This window comes from Gouania willdenowi, chromosome 15 (genome assembly GCF_900634775.1).
Source record: "Gouania willdenowi chromosome 15, fGouWil2.1, whole genome shotgun sequence".
Classification (NCBI taxonomy): Eukaryota; Metazoa; Chordata; class Actinopteri; order Blenniiformes; family Gobiesocidae; genus Gouania; species Gouania willdenowi.
This window is the reverse complement of record NC_041058.1, coordinates 32,230,940-32,237,749: the sequence shown is the minus strand read 5'-3', so window position 1 is coordinate 32,237,749 and position 6,810 is coordinate 32,230,940. Positions and strand designations below refer to the sequence as shown.

Genomic DNA, 6,810 nt, shown 5'->3' with positions numbered 1-6,810 from the left:
CTCCAGGTAAAAGCTCTGTAAGTACAGTATAGGAATGCTGTCAGAGATGAGCGACTTTTATCACAGCGGGGCCACAACAACAATGTGATTTTATCTGATCATATGATAAACATTCATGTTATTATTATGATCTACTGACCATCATCCAGTAGGTCTGAGCAGTGCTGTGTTACGCACACTCTCATATGTGAACATTGCACCATCAGTTATCACCACTGCGTACATCACGCATCTGATGCGATGATTCTGGCCTGTCAAAAAGACGCAGACTGGAGCAGTGCGTCCAAAGCTACATAGATCCATGGTCATAACCATGTGTCCATCTCTGCGCACAGCGACCCTCTGCACCACAGCCACCAGGGCCTCACGGCCAGCTTTTTCTCTCTCTCTCACACACGAGAACGCTAATAAACCAGTACTGTAGTTGTACATGGAATTACATTTGTGACACTGGAGCAAAAACTAGATTACAACATGCTGGTGTTAAAAAAAACTGAAAAACATGCAACCATATTTGATGAAAGTCCTGATCTTTGGTCTTCATTTTTGCACTGACAGATGGAAGACTGTGATATATTTATAAGCCATTAAAGCATGTGTACTTGGTTCTTTTTGTTGACACTTGTTGCAATACTCCTGATAGAACAGCAGGCACCACTTTGTTGAGAAAGAACTTTGAAATGTGTCATCTGGAAACTCTTCACCAGATTAACCCTAAAACTCACACGTTCCCCAAAAGCACAGTGAGCCACATCATAAACTTCCCATTATCTCATGTCCCCCTTGCAGAAGTCATCCCATCTCATCGACCTCACCCCCACCCCTGGTTCTAGCTTACATCCCCCAAACACCCACACACACACACACAACTGGAACCTTCTTTCCATCTCTGCTGTCTTTTCTGCTAACTGTGTGTGTGTCTGCACCTCCTTCTCAGTTGGACTATTTTTCCGTGCTAAAACAATCACTGCAAACAGTTCCAGATTTCATGAATTGCATTGCGCCCCCTGCATTAATTTATTTGCATTTCCTCCTCCCATTGTTTTGCTCCCCCTGGGAGCAAATTGGGAAATGCGCTAAATGGAATGAGGGCATTCTGATGCACTGAAGGCGCGCAGTCCTGATTCCCTGGGCTTTGTACTCATTATTAGCGCAAGGAGTGAAGTTTGCACACGCTTTAATACCACTAAACCTTTAGTGAATCCACCCCTTACTGTCGGAACTATTTGGAAAACGACTTTGTACTTTTACTTGAGTCATGTCTAGGTTTTACACAATCAGGATTTTTGGGACGATCACCATCAGTGAGTTTAAAAAAAATGATCACCAATCGGATCATATGAATTCAGGTTGGTTTTTTTAGGTACCGACCAAATTCCTTCGGTACTACTTGATACAGTTTCACAGAAATCAAACAGTAGAATGTTTCAGGACCTAAACACAGCCTTGTGACTGTGAGGGAGTGGAAGAGTTGAAGAATTTCCATGCAGTGCCTGAACATAACATTTGTTGTCTGTATGTGTGTGTGTGTGTGTGTGTGTGTGTGTGTGTGTGTGTGTGTGTGTGTGTGTGTGTGTGTGTTTGTGTGTGTGTGTGTGTGTGTGTGTGTGTGTGGCCCTTTAACTGCACAACCAGTGTGCGGAGTGGGGGACTCAATTCAAAGTATTAATTGTGCACAGCAAAGAGACATGTTTCCCTGTACAATGAAATTTCTATTGGCTCACCACACTGGATGCCACAAAAAAGAAAAACAAAGAAAACAACTAAAGAGAAAAGTATAGTAACAATAACTATAATAATTTAAAAAGCAATAAAGATAAAGAAAAGAGAGCGTGTTCAACCGGAGCAGATCAATTATAATGCCGTTTTTAATGATTGGCAAAATAAACGTTACAGCTGTTGAAATAAACTAGAGTACCATGTCGTACTCAATGACTGCTGTGAAGCAAAGAAGTTCTGTGTCCACCACCGCCCTGAAACGTACAGAAGTCTCCAGTATGAACGCAAAAGTAAACGGGAGCGCATCGCTCCTCTCTGGACTCTGCTTTAACATGCTCAGGCTGCATAAACAAAACAAACACACACACACACTTACAGCAGACGCTGCCCCTGCTTTATACTCAGAGCCAGTAGACTGGGGGAAGACGTTCAGCGTTCAGCAGCTTTGCTCCAACCGAGAGACACTTTTGCCGTTCGCTCATAGGTTTTTACCTTTGTGCACAAATGTGAGTGAAATAAAGCCGTGTCACGTAAAGCAAACAACTCTTTGTTATAAATGAGATGATAAAACAATGAATGGGAGCATCTACAGAAAGTTTCATCATGACAATGACATCATTGATTGGATCGGCAAATTCAGACATTACAGCCGATCACATTAATTGCAGATTGTTGTAAAGCCTAGTCATATCAATCTAAAGTAACAGTACTCTAACTTGAGTACAAAAGTTGGCTACTCTACCCACCTCTGCTTATCAAATGCAGAAAAACATTTGAACCCTGGCCTGAGTTTTAGACAAATTAATGGAAAAACTGTGGCTGTTTTTTGCTCCTGATAAGAGTCTCAAAGTCTGGCGTGACTCAATGTTCAGTCTGTTGCTGTGTTTGGTCTCAGCTGAACCAGAGCTGATAGTGTATGTAGTGATGAAGGGTCTTTACAAAGGAATAATACTCCATCATCACAGCGCTGCATTGGAACAGGGAGAGACTCACATCTGTCAAGTTTTTTGTGTAGCGTGTGGTCAAACGACAGCTCCACTAGCTCACTCTCTTTGTGGCTAGGCAACATGATGCTTTCCACATTGACTCCGGCCCTGTTTACACCGTAACGTTTTGCTGCTGTTTCCGTTTTTGTTTCCAAAAATTTCTGCATTCACAAGGCAACATTTTCAAGATGATCTCTATTTACACGGGATCACGGGAAACATCAAAAAACTATGTGTATAAACTATAAAACCTCCATGTAGGTTCAGAGAGGGATTTGAACATGTAGGAGCTTTTAGGAGAAACATAGGCTATAGAAGGTTGAGGTTTAGTTTCCATCATATGGTCTAGACCTCTTCACTTCATCACCTTCCGTCTCCACAGACATCAGCATGGGATTTTCTCAGTTATTCATTGAAGTGTATATTCAGTGATTATTTCATGTTCTGTAAGCCTTGAGATTGTCTACATTTCTCGTTGATGTTTGTCATTGTTTCAAAGATTGAGAGATTTCATATGACATTTTTCAAGGACAGATTGTTATAAAGAGGGAAATTATTTTATTTTTTAAAACCTTATGGACAATAACAACATATGTATCTACTTTATTGTATTTTGCCTTTACAAGTTAGATTAAAAGAAAACGTTGAGTAATTTGAGTATGCCGAGGTCGGCCCAAGTGTCCTTGTTTTTCGAAATCAAAATATGGTCACCCTACTCACTATAGCTCTCTATTTATAATTCTCCCAATCCAACCTACTCGCCACAGATTGCAGAGTCAACATGTGCTAGTATTTATTGGAGGGGCGGAGCCAACAGTGCTGGTTTATGACATAAGAAGCCACCAAAACATCACAAACCTCCATTCTCAGCAAATAACAAAATTCAATTGTAATAGCTGGGTTTCAACCCATAGAGGGCAGTCACTCTGACATCTTTACAACCAAATACTGCAAATTTAAATACTTTGATATGAATACTTCATACCAAATACATTTGTGGTCAACTGAAAAAAGTGTTTTTGTGGTGTAGTTAGTCTTTAAAGAAACATCCTGTGAAGGTGATAAAGATGTACATCTGGAAATAAATCTTGAATGGTTGGGATCATTGATTAATTTGACATGTGGTGAAATCAAATCAGCTGCGTTTAATAATGAAAGTAAGAACATTTCCACACACACAATGCAAAGGAAACTCAAGCTGTGTAGCTGTATGATAACCACTTATTAGTGAGGCTCATCGGGAAAAAAAGGCTTGACTTTGCTCGGTCGCACAAAGATTGGACTGGAAGAAGACCATGTGGTCTGATGAGTCCAGACCTGAACCCCATTAAGAGTCTGTGGGAGGAATGGGAGAGAATTCTGCACAGTGGTCTGAATCTCCCTTCACTAATACCAGATCTTAGTAAAAAAAAAAACTATGAAACTCAGGACAGAAATGAATGTTGTGACATTGCAGAATCTCGTGGAAATGATTGCACAGCAAACGTGTGCCGTGATTAAAAAAACAAGCTTTATCAGTTTAGTGAAGAGGATGTAATGATTGCTCCTCAGTGGTTCAACCCCTGAACCATAGATGGACAACTTTTATCACAACGGGGTCCACAAATCTGTGAATATTTGATCCATGGGCCTGTTCATTAAAACAGGAAAGAACTAAGATTTTTGTCCGTTTTTGGAGTAGTTTCGTGTATTTCGTTAATGTTTTGTGTGTTATAAGTCATTTTGTGTATTTTTGTTGTCGATCTGTTAATTTTTCTTTATTTTTTAAATTGAATTTAGTATTTTTATGTAATTAAGTGTATTTTTAGATCCTTTATTTTTTTATTTATTTTTTTCATGTAAATTTCTTTAACTTTGTATGGTTTTTTTTTCATCTTTTTTGTGCAATTTTGCAGTTGTTCGTTTTTTGTTCTAATTATGTGTGTTTACTTTGGGGCCGTGCAAAATTAGACTGAGTGTGGCCCACGGGCCGACAGTTGACTATATCTCCCTTAAATGAACAAATAACTTAGCCAATAAGGATTTTTATAGATAGGGTTCTCTCTTTTTATTAGTTCACCATTAAAAAGTCCTTTGAATAAGAAAAGAGGATGTGGAATGAGTGAATGAGAATTTACATAAACACACAAACCACAAACACATGCACAGGGGGAGGAGGGAGAAAGCTGTTTTCATTCAAAAAGTGGACAGCCAGTCAGATTCCAGCTTTAGGAAAACAACTGACTGTTAAATCTGTGGATAACACTGACCTCTAGTGGTGGAAAAATATATTTATCAAGTTTTTAATATGTTGCTTGGGTGGAAACTGATTGAGACTTTTACAAAATTGAAAATTAAACAATGTAATTTTGACATGACGAGGGTTTGATAACTATAGAAGGGGTACAATTATCTTGAACAGCCCTGAGGCCACATGCGACTATCAGTTTAATTTTGTGCAGCCCCCAAATAAAATACACCGAAGGACTCAAGAAACACACAAGACAAAATAAAATACACAAGAACTACAAAAAAAAAAAAATAATAATAATAAGACGACTAAAAATATACAAATAAACAACAGAAAAACAAATAAAATAACAACATACAAGATGACTTATAACGCACAAAAAACAGCCAATAGACACAATTACACAAAATGACTTGTATCTTTATAAAAAAAAATGACAGAACGGAGAGATATATGTAAAGAGACGACACAATTACACACAATGACTCACATATTAATTCCAATAACATAGAAAACAAACACAAAAACACACATTGATATGAAAGTATACAGAATGACAACAGAAATACACAAAATGACTGACAAAATGCATAATACAAAAGATACATGTAAGAAGACAAAGTTACAAAAAAGGACTTGAAAAACACACAAAATAACCAAAAAATGTGTGTTAATGCTCAGATTGGTCATTATTCTAAATGCTGACATGAATGTTGGTAATGTGACATAGTTTTGTGGCCCCTGCTGTGAAAATAGTTGCCCATTACTGGTTTAGAGCAGCGATTCTCAACTGGTGGGTCGGGACCCAAAAGTGGGTCACGGACCTGTACTGGGTGGGTGGCGAACAGCTGTTCAATAATAAATAAATAGCCTACTTCATGTCTCTCATGTTGGACTTGTCTTTTATTCTGAAAGAAACTTTTCTTTTGACAGGCATGCTGTGAAATTCATGTTGCACAGGAAAACATATAGATTTGTGTTTTTAAAAAGGTTTTATATGTGTGTTTTCAAGAGCTATTTTTGAAAAACTAAATTTGGTTGGTTGAATTTTAAAAGGAAAAAAAAAGTGGGTCATGATAGAGGACTGTGGTAAAATGTGGGTCCCAGGGTGAGACCAGTTGAGAACCCCTGGTTTAGAGGAATCTGATCTATTTAATGATGGGTCGCTGCTGCCTCCTGCAGGTTATCAGACAGTATTACAGACTTAATGTCATACTATGATGGGACATTCTACAATTAATTTAAAAAAAACAACAACCTGGTGAGCAAACGTACAATGAATCGTGAAATCACGTAAATCATTTGTTTCAGATCAATCTGAAGTTGTTTTTTTCTGTCCAAAGGCTGAAAAAAGACTGCAGAGGGAAAAGTAATGTAAACATTACAGATGCATATTTTTATTGCTGTCTTTAAAGGTGAGTTGTTTGATTTGTCCACACAATTTGACTTGGTAAGAATGAAATTAATGATTAACCAGGTCTTAAAAAGTATGCTCCAGGTGAGGCTCGAACTCACAACCTCGGCATTGCTCTACAGTGTACTGTTCTATAAGTACCGCGCGCTAACCGATTGCGCCACTGGAGCTCAGTGGCGGCAGCGGGCAGTTGGGTTCATAAATCTGGATATAGTAGATCTAGTAGTAGTTTTTCCAAAGATCATGCAATTTTCCTCAAACATTTTATTAAGTTAAATGTAAATTGGTCACACCTAGGGACATTTACAGAAACTACTACTAATGCTACGTAGGCTACTAATAATAATAATAATCCCCGCAACTCTGAAAAAAAGAAACAAGGGTCTGAAAAAGAATGGATAATAATATTATTATTCCACAACGTTTCATTCAATTACAATTAGGGAAATTTACTGAAGATC

At 38.2% G+C, this 6,810-nt stretch overlaps 1 non-coding gene across 1 annotated transcript; it reads right to left on the bottom strand.

Annotated features, from left to right (window-relative positions):
* Window positions 1–6,425: 6,425 nt before the first annotated feature.
* Window positions 6,426–6,519, bottom strand: trnai-uau (transfer RNA isoleucine (anticodon UAU)). Its single transcript has 2 exons — window positions 6,482–6,519; window positions 6,426–6,461 (listed from the first exon to the last, which is right to left on the bottom strand). It is a non-coding gene; the product is annotated as a tRNA-Ile (tRNA).
* Window positions 6,520–6,810: the final 291 nt, after the last annotated feature.